Source organism: Hemiscyllium ocellatum, chromosome 18, assembly GCF_020745735.1.
Source record: "Hemiscyllium ocellatum isolate sHemOce1 chromosome 18, sHemOce1.pat.X.cur, whole genome shotgun sequence".
In the NCBI taxonomy this organism is placed as follows: domain Eukaryota; kingdom Metazoa; phylum Chordata; class Chondrichthyes; order Orectolobiformes; family Hemiscylliidae; genus Hemiscyllium; species Hemiscyllium ocellatum.
The window spans coordinates 19,685,205-19,699,908 of NC_083418.1; the positions used below are offsets into that span (position 1 = coordinate 19,685,205).

At 37.0% G+C, this 14,704-nt stretch overlaps 1 protein-coding gene across 3 annotated transcripts in view; it reads left to right on the plus strand.

Annotated features, from left to right (window-relative positions):
* phf21aa (PHD finger protein 21Aa) overlaps window positions 1-14,704 on the plus strand; it is a 302,501-nt gene that overhangs the window by 163,737 nt on the left and 124,060 nt on the right. The gene's annotated exons all lie outside the window — the stretch shown is intronic.

Consider the following 14,704-nt stretch of genomic DNA (forward strand, 5'->3'; position numbering starts at 1 on the left):
CATGGAATCTAACAATTCCCTATGATAGATGTTAGGCTAACTGGTTTATATTTTTCTGCTTTGAGTCCCTCCTATTCCAATTAATGGGGTTTCATTAGCTATTTGCCAATCCTTTGGGACGTTTTATGAATTCAAGTAGTTTTGAAAGATTATAATCAATGTTTTTATGATCTTGGCAGCTACCCTTTTAAGATCTTTGGACGCGTGCCATTTTAGTCTAGCAAATTTGCCAGACTTAAGTCATTTCCCTATACCTTTTCCCAATTGATTGTTCAAACTCACACTCTCTCTTTCATCCCATGTTTCGATTGTCAGGTCTTTGAGAATTCATCGAGTTATATAGCTCAGAAACAGACCCCTCAGTCCAACTCGTCAAGCCAACCAAATATCCTAAACTGATGTTCCATTTGTCAGCATTTGGCCCATATCCTTCTAAGCACTTCCTATTCGTGTACCCATCCAGATGCCTTTTATATTGTTGTTGTAATTGTAAATGCTTCCACCACTACCTCTGGCAGTTCATTCCAAACCAGTCTGTGTGTGAAAACAGTGCTACTGAGGTCCCTTTTTAAATCTTTCCCCTCTTTCCTTAAGCTTTTGCCCTCTAGTTTTGGACTGCCCCCACCCTGGGAAAAAGACCTTGGTTGTTCATCTGATTCATGCCCCTTATGATTTTAAAAACCTCTATATGGTTATTCCTCAGCTTCAAACACTTAAAGGGAGAAAAGCTTCAGCCTGTCTCTGTAGCTCAAACCCTCCAATCCCAGCAATGTGCTTGTAAATTCTTGCTGAACTGTTTCAAGTTTAACAGCATCTTTCCTATAGCAGGAGACCAGATTGAAATCAATATTCTAAAAGTTTTCAACAGTGAAAACCAATACAAAATATCTATTTAATGCCTCTGATATTTCCTAGTTTTCCATTGTCGTCATCTCAGACGCACTAGAGGACCAGCACTAGTTTTAGTTGCACATTTTCGATTTAAATATTCAGACAAAACTTATCTGTTTTAATGTTACCACTTAGCTTTCTTCTATGCTTCACCCTTTTTTAAACATTCTTTGCTGGTCTTTCTGACCAATCTTCCGTCCTGTCTTTATGCAATTTGTAACTTCCTTACTTAGCCTTGGATGATGCATTCTTCTCAGTATCTTCTCTCACTGGGGTAAATCTTTGCTGAGAGTTATTAAATGTATTTTTAAAATTCTTCTTCAGCATCTCTACTGACTATCTTTTAAACTAGTTTCCCAGTTCACTCTAGCTACCTCTGTCTTTAGTCCCTCATAGGATTAAAACAGTAGTCTTAAAAATGCACATCTCTCCCTTAGATTGCAAATGTACTTCGACCATGTTGCAATCACCATCCCCTTGAGACTGGTATATTTTGTGTTCTTCATTAAGGGGCCAAGTATTGTGAACGATTATTGGAAAAACCCGTCTGGTTCACTAATGTCCTTGAGGGAAAGAAATCCGCCATTCTTAACTGTTCTGGCCAACATGTGATTCCAGACCCATAGCAATGTTTTTGACTCTCAACTGCACTCTTGGCAATTGGGGATCAGTAATACATGCTGGCCCAGCCAGTGACACCCTCGTTCTCTGAATGAATAAAAAGCTGATTCTGTTTCATTGTTTATTAGCAAGTTTAGAATAACCTCTGCTCCCTGATTGTCCGTAGAACGTACTGCACTAAGACATAATCCTGCAGACAATCTGTTTTCTAGGCTGTCTTTGTCCATCTTCATTCAATTTATATTTAGGTTAAAGTCTTATATAGTTATTGCAGTACCTACTTTATTTATTCATGTTACACTGTTAGGGTGCTAATCTCTCATGCTGTTACTTTCCTATTTCTTATCTTTACCCAAACTAATTCTACGTATTGTCCTTTATAATTAAGTGTGACTCTCATTAATATACTACTAATGGATCTTGAATTAACATAGCCAACCATCACCATTTCTCAAGCTTCTGTCTATGCTAACATTTTTTTTCCAAGGCTGTGTACGTTAACATAGAGAACCCTTAACTCTGTCTTTTGACTATTTTTACAATCTCTAACCTTGTCTACAAGTTCACTCTTAGGTTTGTGCACTATGTCCATTCATTGCACAGATTACTGTCCTGAACTGTTACTTATTTTGTTTCCCTTTGATTTACCATATCTCTTCTCATGAGCCCCCGAACCACTATTTGTTTTAAAACCCTTCCACAAACCAGGTATATGATTCACACTGAACATTGAACTCAGATGTAACCTAACCCAGTATTGCAGCTCCTACTTTTCCCAGTATTGGTGCCAGTGCCTCATGAAACCTATTTTTCCTTGCCTCAGTCATCTCTGAAATTATTTACTCAATACCAGTTTGCTTGTGATTCAGATAATAATCTAGAAATCATTATTATTGAGATTTTACTGTATACTCTAGCCCCAGATTGCTCATTCTTCCTGTGCAGAATGTCTTTCCCAGCCTTGTTTCTGTAATGGATGGGGAATGTGCGCTTCAACCATGACAATTGAATCGCACTGAAAATTCTTCTGCATCTCTGAGCAGACATCTTAAACCCTGTCACTAGGTAGGCTGCACAATCTTCTGAACATGTGCTATTAGCTGCAAAAAACTGTCCATTTCCTTGACTTTATGATCTTTTATTATCACTGTTTTTGCCACTTGAATGGCTTCCTATACCACAGTGTTGTGCTTAGTTTACTCCTCACCTTGCTCTTGTCTGTACACGTTCCAAACAACCTTCAATTTTTTGGACAATTGCAAGGGCAGAGGCTCCCAATTCTACCTTAATCTCCACACCTGCCTCATTCATAGTCCTACTAATGAACCAATTTAGAAAGTGCTATCCTAAATGGATAACCACCACCTGGAGCAAAGTGTCGAAGGAGCTTTTCTATTCCTTGATGAATCATTCAGCCTATGTTATCTCACTTCATTCTTCATCCTAAATAGTTTCACCAATAAGTTTTCTGTATTGCATTTTACTTGCTATTTGTCCACCCTTAATCAGCCTGTGCAATCTTTTGACTTGTCATGAAATTTGTAAATGCAGTAAAAACTCAAGTTTCAGAGTTCTATTCTGTTCTCCAGTCCAAGTTTCTATATATTTAAAGAACACAAGTGGTCTTGATATTGAACCATGGGAAATCTCTTTGCATCCTGCTACAGTACTGCCCTTTTTGTGATACAGTATAGTTAAATTGTGCTAATATATCTATTAAATTTTTTAAGGTAACTGAAATGTTAAGTGTACAATTCACGCACGTATTCCTCATTTACTATATTTTTATTAGTTCATTTAAGAAATCTAATATGACCCAAGTCAAACAGATTTTACTGCACAAATTTATGACTGCATTCCAGTCTAGCTGAGATGTATCCCTAGACTGCTGTGGGAAAGAGGGTAGAAGTCACAGTGGTGTTGGGCACATCTTCTAATCCTCCTGATGATTTCTGATTTAGAACCCTGTTCTGGCCCCTGACAGAGGAAGCTTGCAGAGGATCTTGACATTCCCTTTTTATGTCAGTTGTCACTCAATTTTTGTACTGCCTCTTTGCCTGTCTTATTTCCTTTCCTCTGTTTTTATGTTTAACCTGTTTAGTAACTCGTTTAACAGAACTCTTATGAGAATCTTTCCTGTAATTCAGAGAAGACTATAATTTGTTGTTGTTTGTCACGTTTTTAGTTTTTTCACTTTAGATCCTGACTATTGGAGGCCCAGTGAGACTTTTTCTGATCTTAGGTAGTCTTGAAGATCGCTGTAATAGTCTTAACAAGCTCTGTACTCATAAGCAGATTAATGTATGCAGTGTGTTCTGGTGTGATGCAACACTTGCGTACTCCTGCAACCTTGTACTATGGAAAACCACTATAGAAAATCATGCTGTAGAAGATCACTATACCTGTTACATAGAAAGTTTGTATTATCCACAAACAGCATCCACAACTCATCAATCGCATTATAATCAAATTGTGTTGTCAAAACCCGGTTTATACCAGAACGACCTGCATCTACAAAAGCAAAATACTATGTGGAAAGGTGGAGTAGCAAAATTCAAGGCTGCTTGAGTGACAAGTGAGTTAGAAAATATGGCACAAAAGAGAAGGTATATGATGAATTGCGACTTATTTCTTTCATGGAGAATCAGGCCATATATATATATAGTAAGTTAGGGGTGAAAGAAAGAATATGAGAAAAGAAAGGCAGTTCATATAAAAGGAAACCCTAAATTCTATATTAGAATACAAATATGGGTGTAAGTGGTTGGTGAGAAATGGGTTGGAGCCTATTGGGGACATAAAATAGGGATGTTATTTTTAAAGTTTCCAGCCAAGGCCGGTATAATCAATAAAGGTGGTACTAATGAGTGTTCAATATGAAGATGCTGGCAAAATACTTGTAGAAGTGGAGATGATAGAGGTTTAGGGTAGAGGGAGAATTGGTTGGCAGATTGTACTGATGAATTAGCCTACCCATAGATTGGATAAATCGCTGGATAGGGGAGATTCCAAAGGATTGGGCAGTGGAAATTTGTTCGTGCGAAGATATTCGGAGTAACTTGAGTGGTGTGTCAAGGTTTGAACGTAATAATCAGCGAAGAAATTAACAGATTTATGGATTTGTTTGAGTTACCTAAACAGAAACAGCATACTTGAAGTCACATTGTGTTTGAGTGATAATTAAATTCTTTGATGAAGTGTCAGAAAGATGAGAATGTGGAGAATGATTATATGAATTTTAAAGTAAAAGGACCAAAATTAGTGAACAAAATTGAAGTTCATGGGATAGGAGGGTGTGTGCCAACATTGGAGAAAATAAATGGCTTAATGGCAGAAAACAACAAGTCATGGTAATTGTTTTCAAACTGCAGGATTGTAGATAGGATATTCTCCAGGGATCAGTGTTATGTATGTGATAAGTGTGTAGAACATGTGGCAAGCTGATGTTGTGTTCTGTTGAAGTTGGCTGGTTCGGTTAACAGATTGATAAACAATCAACAGGTAGAAGTTTAATACTGAGATATGAGAGAGGGTTTGATTTGTGTGTGTGTGTCATGTGCATAATCTATCTTTGTGGTGGGACATATTGGGAGAGTTGTTAGCAGATCATATGGGTCTTGGACATTGTACTTTGAGGTATTGAGCATTAAAAGCAGCAAAGTTGTGCTGTAGGTGCAAAGACCTGGATATACCTCACTGCGGAATTGAATCCAATTCTGGTCTCCACACCTTAGTAAAGATCTGAAGGTCCAGTAGAGATTTACCAGAATGATCCTTTTAGTAAGAGATTTTGTTTACAAACTTAAGTCATTTATCATCTTTGGAGGAGAGGAGGTTACAGTAAATGCTGATACTTCATAAGGTTGTGACAGATTTGGATAAAACGGGTATTTAAAAAGCCCCATTTTAATATCTGGTGCAGATCTACAAAGTTTATTATATTTCATGACGTGATAGCATACTATTATGTGCATTGAAACAATCCTGGTAGTGCACTTATCTACCTTTGTGCTGGTAGAATTAAAACCGGTAAAGGAGTTACATTCTATACTGGATCAGGTTATACTCATACACACTAGGTATTTGGATTTTCTTAGTTAAGCGTGTTTGTGCAGGTGTATGCTGGAGCACATGTACATGCAAAGTTGCATTCTTAATGATCAGAGGAAATGAGAGATCATTATATGCAGAGAAACTGGTACAACCAAGGCATCATTAGTTGCCAACAATTTATTCCTTCAAGGCCAGTAGACAAATACAGTCTCCATTACTTCTAGTTGGCATGTTGGTGTTCATGCTGTGTCCTCTCGTATGATTTATACAGCGAAGTAGGAACTAACATTTGTAACCACAGCTTCAATGCTCAATGCCTACTTTCTCTTCACTGCAAGCTACCTTTGGATTCTAATTTGCCAGTTTTTAGATGAGAGCTAATACTCAACAAGTGCAACAGAAAGAAGTGGCTGAAACAATTTGTTAGCATTTGCACTCAGACTTTGCTTAGGTGATTACACTTTAACTTGATGCTAACAAATTGTTGGAACTGCTTGAAGACCTAACTTTGCCTGAAATCAGCACAGCTTTTACATTGCACTTCACTAAGCTCTCATATTTACCATTGTTATTTTTAGGTCACTCTGGATGTAGGTTTGTTCGTTGAGCTGCAAGGTTTGTTTTCAGACGTTTCATCACCATACTAGGTAACATCTTCAGTGAGCCTCCAGATGAAGCACAGGCGGTGGAGCCTGCTTTCTATTTATAGAAGAATATAGAAGATGATCAGAGAATACCTACAGTGTGGAAACAGGCCCTTCAGCCCAAGTCCACACCGACCCTATGAGTAAAGAAACTATCTCTGACATCTCTCCTATATCTATCACCCCTCAATTTAAAGCTATGTCCCCTAAAGCTATGTACTAATAAAAGCTAACATACCGGATGTCACCTTTAACAATCCTGTCAATCTGGGTGGTAACTTTCAGGGATCTTTCAGGGAGCAGACACCGAGATATCTCTGCTCATCTACACTATCAAGAATCTTACCATTAGCCCAGTACTCTTTATTCCTGTTGCTCCTTCCAAAGGAATCACCTCACACTTGTCCGCATTAAACTCCACTTGCTACCTCTCAGCCCAGCTCTGCAGTGTTATCTGTGTCCCTCTGTAACCTGCAACATCCTTCAGCACTATGCACAACTCCTCCAACCTTATTGTCATCCGCATATTTACTAACGCACTCTTCTATGCCCTCATCTAGGTCATTTATATAAATGACAATCAGCAGTAGCCCCAAAACACATTCTTGTGGTATACCACTAGTAACTGAACTCCAGGATGAACATTTCCCATCAATCACCACCCTCTCTCCTTTCAGCTAGCCAAGTTCGGATCCAAACCACTAAGTATCCCTCAATCCCTTGCCTCTGTATTTTGTGCAATCGCTTACCGTGGGGAACTTTATCAAATACCTTCCTGAAATCCATATATACCACATCAACTGCTTTACTCTCATCCACTTATTCGGTCACCATCTCAAAGAGCTCTAAGGTTTGTGAGGTACGACCTACCCTTCACAAAACCATGTTGACTATCCCTAATCAACTTATTCCTCTCTAGATAATTATAAATCCTATCTCTTAAACCTTTTCTAACACTTCACCCAAAACTGAAGTAAGGCTCACTGATCTAGAGTTGTCTCTACTCCCTTCTTGAACAAGGGGGCAACGTTTGCTATCCTCCAGTCTTCTGTCATTATTCCTGTTGAAAATGACGAAGTAAAGATCAAAGGCTCTGCAATTTTCTTCCTGGCTTCCTAGAGAATCCTAGGATAAATCCCAACTGGCATACTATTTTCACACCAGAATTGCTAACACCTCCTTGTGAATGTCAAATCCTGTCTAGTCTAGAAGACTGTATTTCAATATTGTCCTCACCAACATTTATCTTTTTTCAGTATGAACGCTGATAAAAAAAATATTCATTTCGTGCTTCCCCTAACTCCTCTGACTTGAATTAGCATTTTACTTGAGTAATATGTGAAGAGACCTTCCCTTTTGCAGCCATTCAAGCCTGCAACCTCAACAACCAGAAGGACAAGAGTAGCATAAGCAAGGGAATACCATCACCTATAAAATCCTCCCTAAGAGACACACCACCTGACTTGGAAGTATCTCACTGTTCCTTTGCTGTCATTGGGTAAAAATCCTGGAAATTTTTTCGTGACAGCAAGGTTTGTCTTCCGATACCCCAAGGACTGCAGTTGTTTAAGAAGACAGCACACCTTATTCTCAAGGCACTTAGAGTGGGCAATAAATGTTGGCCAACCAGCAACACCCACATAAAATGCATTATTTAAAAAGATTAGCTCCCGCATATACATTGAATGCACCCAGCTCACTTACATCTTCTGAGACATTTCTGCTGTCTATGAATTCAGTTACTGCTTGTCCAGCAAACATACATCCATTTGAAAGATAAAGCTTTTTTCATAAGCTTTGTTTTTGAGCTCTGGAACAGACGGTGTCTTCACTACTGAGACCATCTTTCTTCCTGGCCATTGTTTTAGGCTAAAGCTGACAGTGATTTAATGTTGTTTCACACTCAGTTGAGCTTCTTGACACTCATTCTCTTCACTATTGTCGTCTTTTCCATCAAAGTTAAAAATCTCAACACCAGGTTATAGTCCAACAGGTTTTTTTTTTGGAAGCACTAGCTGTTGGACTATAACCTGGTGTTATGTGATTTTTAACTTTGTCCATACTAGTCCAATATTCTATGTTCTATGCTCCAACACCAGCACCTCCAAATCTTACCCATCAATACATTGTTCATCTCAACCAAAGTTTGTATACCATTGAAGCCCTAATATGTACGCTTGTCATCTGTTTTCTCACCTATAATGCCTTTTTTCTTATGATCCAGTGCTTGTCTGTCTGCTGATATTCTGGAGTAGTCTCATTTCCACACACTGCCTACCCTTTTTAACCTATAATGCACCTCAACATCTGAAATTTATAATTCTAATTGCTTTTAAAATCCCTTTACGGCCTCAGCTTCTTGACCATTTCTAGCCTTGCCGCTCTTTTTTGTTGATGAACATCAACTCCACAATGTTGTCGTCCTATTTTTAAAAATTTTTTTAACCTTTTTTGTATCTGAATTACCACACCACCTATAAGATTAGGAACAATCTCTCCTTTGTTTGAATGCATTTTTGCTTTGTACTTCTGTAAAGCAATTTTGAATGGTGTGCATTAAAAAATGTTTGAAGATCTTGTGCAGTGAATGGCATCCCTTCCTCTGAAGCTCAGGGCAATCTGCCCATTTCAGTTATCAGTCTACTAGACCTTTATCCTAACTGCTTCCAGTACAATTACATCCTTAAATAAGTCTCTAATATTCGTCGCAAATGTGCTCTCACTCTATATAAACGAAGAATAACCTACGTTCTTTTGCAATCAATTCACCTCCCAATAAAAATATAATATTCTATTGGCTTTCCTAGTTACTTGTTGTGTTTGCTGAGGAGACAACAAGCATCACAGTTTTTGATGCATTGAGTAATTGGTGGGACAGAACTAAATAACTTGGCCCTTAATACCAAAGGTAAATAGCAAAAATCAGAAACTATTTTTTTTAATTGCTGGCTTATTTGTTCCAAATCAAACATCAAAGAGCAAAACTCAGAATCTTGAAGTTAAAACAAATGGCAACCAAAAAGTGAAATACTTAAGATAATGGAAATCTGGAACAAAAACTGAAAATTTCACGCTGCAGTCCAGATGCTATCTGTTGTCCAAAAAAATATTGGTTTTCGAATCCTAGACAAAGGTTTGTTAGTCTGAGATTTTACTTTGTCTCTGAAGATACTGTCAGATTTGAGTTTTTCTTGCATTTTCTGTTTTAATCTGCTGCTAGAAGACATGGCAACATTTTGGGCTGTTTCTTGTTTGTGAAACTGCATTTAATGTAATTGTTGTAAACCTATTAAGCTGATCTATAAAGGACTTTGTTCTCAAGTACACTTTACTGATTCATATAACTAAGTATTGAAGATCATTAATTTTCCATTTATATATTTGAAAGAAGATAAAAATCGTATCAATTAGCCAATTTATCTTCAGTTTCTGTTAATTACTCCAGGGAAGGAGTTTCAAGAGTGTTGCAAGGTAGGTTAGGTCTTGTTTCAGCGAATTATATCTGAGAAAATATAATGAAATTAACACTTGTGACAAGTTCAGGAATCGTAAGATTAGAACATTTTCCTTTTGTAAGTTTAAGTAGTAGCTTAGTCAACCCTGGATCAATTAATTTGAAAGAAGTTATTCAGAGTATAGTATAACCCATGGTTAACTTTCAAAATAAACACACTTGCTTGCAGTAAAATTTAATTCTATGTGAGTTTAAGTTTTTGTTAGCATATTAATTATTTTGCAGAATTTAATATTCTTTGATTAGATCTGAACCATCACATTTTAGTGTCCCATAAGATTTAACTGATGCATTGCAAATAATTATTATTGACGTTCTTTTAAACAAAGAAAGAGTTCACTTTAATAGTTTTTCTGTCTCATCACCTGTATTCTGTTACCTTCTGTTACATAACACTGATTTTTTTTCCGTGAAAGTGCATTTTAGGTTTCTGAACTTTGTATTTGTTTGAGTGATAGATGTGCACCAGCTGTTCTTGGTGGTGTAATCAAAAGGAAGTGGGAAGCAGCTGGTACAGGTTATTTGAGGGTTACAAACAATAGCTGTGCTGCTAGGCCAAGGTCCCTGCAGGTTTGGCTAGCTGATCTCTGATACAGCATGTGACGAGCTTGTAAGATTTGATTAGAGTAGGGAGTTGCTCCTCATAGTGTCTGGTAGTTTGAAACACTAGCAATTAAAAATACAATTGTGTTAAAATGGAGATCTTAGGTGTATATGAAGTTAAAAAGATCCCTTTTCCTGGGCCTCCTTTATTGTTCCCATAGGATTGTGATGCGTAGTTCATAATTATCTTTCAATTTCAGCAGTCCTTTTGTGATTGGCTACTTCTTTGTTTCAACCATATGGCACTAGCTCAGGCTTCCTTTGCTCCCACTATACTTTCCCTTGCGGTTACAGGGAGTTTTTTTTTCAGTAGAGATGACTGGACTTCACTGTGTAGTGATGGAAGAGTATAAAATTGTTATACAGTAATTTTCAAGAACTCTAAGAAAGTATCTTCACTTGAGATTTAATTGATTTGTTCATCGCTAGTTTTGTGGATAAGACATTGAGCAGGTGCAAATCTTTTGTGTATTTCCCTTCCCCCACCAACTCCTGTCAGCTTTCACTGAATCTTATAATTTCATTCAGTTGCTGTTCGCACCCAGTGTGTTACTTCTGGACTGTTTTATTGTACATTGCTGCTATGTAAACATGCAGTGTTTTGTGTAATGTTTGCGGATTTATGTGAACGCATGTAGAATGCTGTGTTTTGGTTGGGTGACTTTATTTAGCAAGTAGGTTTGTACATGTTGAATTTTTCTGTTTCTGCAATTTATATTTTGACACTGCATCACTTTCATTTGCCTTGTGACCTATTTACTTTGTCATTTGTCATATTTAAAGTTCAAAAAACGTGATAAACATGAATGTTTGATCTATAACAGTATCAGTTGGAATAATGAGTAGACCGTGGTAAGACTGAAATCTTATGGAGAAGCTTTATTTTGCTTAGAGTTTGTTATTCGATGAAACATTACATAATGTGTGTAAAGCAAGATAGGTGAATACTTTTCTAATGTTATGTTGCTATTTAAATTTCTGATATGTATGCGATAGCTTTGCTTTATAAATATGCACAAAAGAATCATTGTTGAGGCAAGTTTGGTCTAAAAAGAAGGTGCTGCACATCATGTGAAAGAAAGGGTGTGCATGAAGATCTTCTAGAAATAGTAATAAATCATTCAGTTTTTTGGTGTTGAGATGAACTGCTGTGAAAGTGTAACAACCTCCCTTTCCCCAATCCCAGTTTCTTTTTTAAAGTTATTGACTGATGCCAAGCTCCTCTTCAATAAGTATTAATACTCTCGTCCAAAAGATTGTGTATAAACTTAGGTTGAATATTGACAGGTTGCTCAATCAAGAGGACAATGCTGAATTCTGCTGCATTAAATCCTTATAAATTAATACATCCCAAAATGGCTACCAGTATGGTGATCAAAAGTAACAGTACTAATTCAGTCCAATTTCCTTCCTTCCACTATCAAAGCCTAGCAACACACAGTATAATTCTAGTGTGCCTACAACAGTTGTTTCTTTGAGACAGAACAGCATTGGCCTCTTACTGAACTTATGACCTTTTCAGTTTGTATTCGAATGCCAAACCATGGTGAACTTAAACTCATTAATTAGATGTGCCAATTTATGTTCTTTACAAGGTTGCATCATATTGTTTCCCTTACTTTGTTTTATCCCTCCTGCACACAACACGTTCCATTACCACACTCTTAAAAGTGGCAAGTTACCGCCTTCCAGGATTCTGTCAGTTTCACTCCAAAGTTGGTAGCCAAGTCGTTTTTCAGAACGATCCAGAATAGCAACCAGTATATGACTAGATTTTTGTTTGTGGCTCATCATTTTCTTAAAAGGAGTGAAGTTTACATCTTTGTACCTAAGTAGTTTTATTTTAAAATAGATTCTTTAGTCCTTGTATACTTGTACTTGAGGAGATCTAGCACTGTGTTTTCCAATTGTGACAGAAACTTGTATCAGAATAGAAAGCTTTGGAGCATGTTTCAAAAGAGAGAACTCATTTGAAGCTGATTGCTTTTACTGTTCACATTCTGAAAATATTGTCTTTCAGAATAACACACTGGTGCTCATAACAGCAGGAATTGCCAAGTATTGTTGAACGTCAGCTTATGTGATTAACTGCTTTTTTTTAAAGCTAACGATCTTGCATAACCGGATGTTATATTTGAAACTGGTCCTTGTAATTATTCCACTTCCTATCTCACTTGCATTTGTGGCTGATGAAGGGCTTATGCCAGAATCATTGATTCTCCGGCTCCTCGAATGCTGCTTGACCAGCTGTGCTTTTTCAGCACCACATTCTTTGACTCTGATCTCCAACATCTGCAGTTCTCAGTTTCTCTTGTTATTCATTGCCTGGTACCCATTTGTGACTCTCCAGTCTTCCAAGTTAAGACTTTCTGTAAAATACTGTCATTCCAAAGCAATTTTGAGTATTTTACGTAATACATCTGTAAACATACCATCTGTACACACCACCTTCGTCCAAGTGGATGTTTGATAAGTGTAGTCCTTAAAGAGCATGAAGCTATCTGACTATGAACAATCAGTTTTATGAAACTGCTGCTAAGATCTTAAACTACATTTGTTACCTGTAAGTTACCATAATAATAGATTTAGAACAAAAGTCAGAGCATGTGAAGTGCAGGACAATTTTTAAAATGTGTGACAAGCTAGCTACGAAACAGCAAACAGAACATAGGTGTTAGAGGTAGCTACTCAAACCAGTAAAATATGGGAAGTGTTGTTCCACTGGGAATAATTTTGGGACAATTGTTGTTAGCGACTGGTGAATTGAATCAGGAATCATATGTATGACTTCAAAATTTGTGATGGGGTTAAATGATTCTTTCTTTAATTGGTATTGAAGACGTGTGATGAAAGAAGAGATATTTATTAACCTTCAAGATCTGTGTGATAGCAACTGAATATATTGTGAGGTCATGCATTTTTGTAGTAAGATTAGGAGACCATGAACTGTTTCAATAAGAGACCAAAATGGGGCAGTTGAAAGGAGGATCCTGAAGTACATTTATACACATTTGTAAAAACAATGTCACACATTTAACAACTCATTTAACAACCCGGGCAGTGGAGTTTATTTGTAGCTGGAGAGATGGTATTGCACAGTACTTGTCACAAAAGGATGTGAACCTTGGCTGGAACACAATTGTCAGTATGATGCATGGAAATTCAAAGGAAGTATTTTCACTTTTGGGGAGTCTAAAATAATTGGAAATGTAAGTTGGTAACTCACAAATCATCATTACCCTGAGTTTAGTTAGAATATGAAACTTGTTTCCATAAAGAGTATTTAGGATAAATAACCAAAGGAAAAGGAAGTTTGATAAACTCATGAAGAATGAATAAATATTGATAGCATAGGATTAGATGCAAAGTCATGAGAAACAAACACTGGAATTGGATTGGACTGGACTGCATGTCCTCTCTGTACTGTAGATTGTATCTGTGTGCATTCTAGTATCTTTCTGGCTGGACTCTTGTCCTTCAAACCATCAATTTTAGCTAATCCAAAACTCCACTGCCTATTTTCAATCTCGCACCAAATATCATTCATACGTTGCTACTATCCTCACTGATATATATTTTTTAAAAAGGCACCCCATACCTCAAATTTAAAATTGCTATCCCTGCAAGGCATCTTTTTCCACACCCAGTCCCCCTCATTATACCCTCATCAATTTACATCTGTGAAGTTGTTTCAAAGGTTTTTGAAGGTGCTAGGAAAATATAATTTAATTCCTTAATGCATGCGTTTATATGTATAATTGGTCAAGGATCATTGCATCCTAAACAAAAATAGGATGTCTGCCTTCAATTTTATTCACCTTAGCTCATGGATGAAAAGGTAGTTTGCTTTGTCACCACAGCTAAGATCAGCTAAAGCAGCAAGGATCACAAAGGAAAGCTACACACTTGGGTTTATGTGGTTTTGTACCTGTTTACTGAGACAATAAGTATGGAAGATCAAGATACACTTTGAATTAGCTTGATAATTCATGTAGTTTTTTCATCTGTGTTTTTTCAAAACAAAATCCACTCTGGATGTGCTCCCATCACTCAGATCTTAGCCTATTGGCTGAGCAACAGATAGATAAATAATCAGTCTTGATGCTAATCGATTAGGTGCTGAGAAGCATATAGGGGATGGTACTGGTAATTGTTTGTTAGTAAAGAATGAGACCATCACTGATAAATATGTATTTGTCAAAAATCTTTCATCTTGCACTCATGAAGAAAACATTTTGCAAAATACAAATTCACAAGGAAAATCCAAAATTTATACTGTATGACGAGTACTGATCGTTTGAGAAGTTACTGTCCTCAGTATTTCAACAGTCTAGTTACTGTTTTTTGTCTTGAATTTATATTCTTGTAAAATTTCCTG